Here is a 1,851-nt window from a genome sequence, read left to right as displayed (position 1 = left end):
AAGTGAGGCTACAGTGAATAAGGCTGTTGGCCTGAATAATACCCTAAAGAAAATAAGGTTATCGTATATTTTAACACATGTTTTAAAAAGTTTATTGCAAGTTAATTGGCATCTATCAAATAAAATTTTAAATGTGGAAATTGTAAAATCATCAGCTGTAATTATGTAAATAACTACTGCTATATTTTAATGTTTTCCTTCTAGAGTTCTTATGTATATACATTTAAATTTTTGTTATTTGTATGTATGTATGTGTGTGCTCACCTGTGCACAGATGTGCACATTACTGCATGAATGAGGACATTACAGGACAATGAGTGGAGGTAGGTATGTCCTTCTACCAGGGGGATTCCAGGGGCTGAACTGTCACCAGGCTTGGCAGCAAGCACCCCTACCCACTAAGCCATCTCACCAGCCCCATGTAAATTTTATGTAATTATAATTTTTTTTTTGTAGGAGCTGTTTTGAACTTTCAATCATTCATCCTTACATAGACTGGTAGGAATATCTTACCTTGTTGGGATAGAAACTTAGTTCCTTAGAGCTTTGATACCTGTGTCTCGGCTTTCCTTTGTACATGTTAAATGTAACTCCTGAATTGAAAATAAGTTTTAACATATAGGTTGTGGTTAAAACAACACCAAAGACTAATTTTAAAATTCTAATTTGCTCAGCATAATGTCTAGATTATAAAATTAGACTACAGCTTGCCAGCTGTGTACCCAAGTTGGCACCAGGCACCTTCCTGTTGGGGCCATTGGCTGTAATACCACAGCTAACTTAACAGTAACTACGTACTTGGCTACTGTTTCTTGGATGACCCATCCCCTGTTAGTCTCTGTTTAGGTCACAGTTTGTTGTCTGGTACAGCCTTGGTTCTTGTGAATACAACTTAAGTATCAATGTCTTACTACTTTGCTAGTGTAGCTGTTAGGCTCAGAGCCTGGGTCTCCGCAGCCCTAACAAGGTCGCCGCCCATCCTCAGCACACCAGTTAACAGACAGCCTGATGTGAAAAGCAGAAAGAGAAGATTTAGTCATCGTGGCCACAAAGTATGTGATTGCAGATCTTGCATTAAGCGGAGAAGCCTCCGGAACAGAAAGAGGGAGGCTCCGAGTGCCCATCACTATCTCTGTGCCTTTGTGTCACAAACAAAGGACCCAGCGATTCATAAGGTACTTGGGAAAACCAAGATGGCCTTAGAGCGAATGAAAGCATGATTCGCTCTGCAGGCGGGTGCTCAAGCAAGCCTAAGGTCTAAGAATCCCAGTTTCCACTCCAAAGGGAAGGGAGGAACTCTCTGAGGGGCTAGCCTTTTCTTTGTAAGTGATTGATTTTGTTTGCTGGGGGGGGGGTTTGTACAATCCCCTCTGCAGTCCAAATGACAGCCTTACTTGTTTGCTGGGTCCCAGAGTTGACTTCCTTGTGACTCACAGTCACAGGCCTCTTGTCACGTCTCCCTGCCTCACCTGCACTTCTGACGATGGGTAAAGGAGGACTTCCGGAAGGCCCAGGCCTTCTTTCTGTGGGGCAACCTCCAACCCTCCATCCAGACGACTAGGAGGGAAAAGCCAAGTCTGAGCATGCGCAGTTTCCCAGCCTCTCCAGGCAGAGACATTCCTCTGTGGTGTACTTTTCCTTGAGAGTCCTAATCACAGCTTCTTCTCAAACACTTAGGGGACTCATTTCAGCTCCTCCCACACCCACACCCACGTCTGCTACCGCAAGCACCAAATCTATTTTGTTCACCTCTTTGTGAAGCTCACAAGGTGCCTGGCGCCCTGGGGGCGCTTTCCCAGTGAGGAGCTGGCCTTACTGCCGCAGACTTATAGCAGCAATGCCGCACACTAA

The 1,851-nt window shown here is 44.5% G+C and overlaps 1 long non-coding RNA gene across 2 annotated transcripts; it reads right to left on the bottom strand.

The window, feature by feature from the left end:
• Nucleotides 1-510: 510 nt before the first annotated feature.
• On the bottom strand, nucleotides 511-1,542 carry LOC147005461 (uncharacterized). 2 transcript variants are annotated; one of them, XR_015046606.1, is made up of 3 exons: nucleotides 1,470-1,542; nucleotides 799-1,005; nucleotides 511-593 (listed from the first exon to the last, which is right to left on the bottom strand). It is a non-coding gene; the product is annotated as an uncharacterized LOC147005461 (long non-coding RNA). The 2 variants fall into 2 exon arrangements; XR_015046605.1 differs by having other exon boundaries at nucleotides 1,395-1,502.
• Nucleotides 1,543-1,851: the final 309 nt, after the last annotated feature.

This window comes from Mus caroli, unplaced genomic scaffold (genome assembly GCF_978045245.1).
Source record: "Mus caroli unplaced genomic scaffold, Mus_caroli_1 scaffold_3, whole genome shotgun sequence".
In the NCBI taxonomy this organism is placed as follows: Eukaryota; Metazoa; Chordata; class Mammalia; order Rodentia; family Muridae; genus Mus; species Mus caroli.
This window is presented reverse-complemented; position numbering and strand designations above follow the sequence as displayed.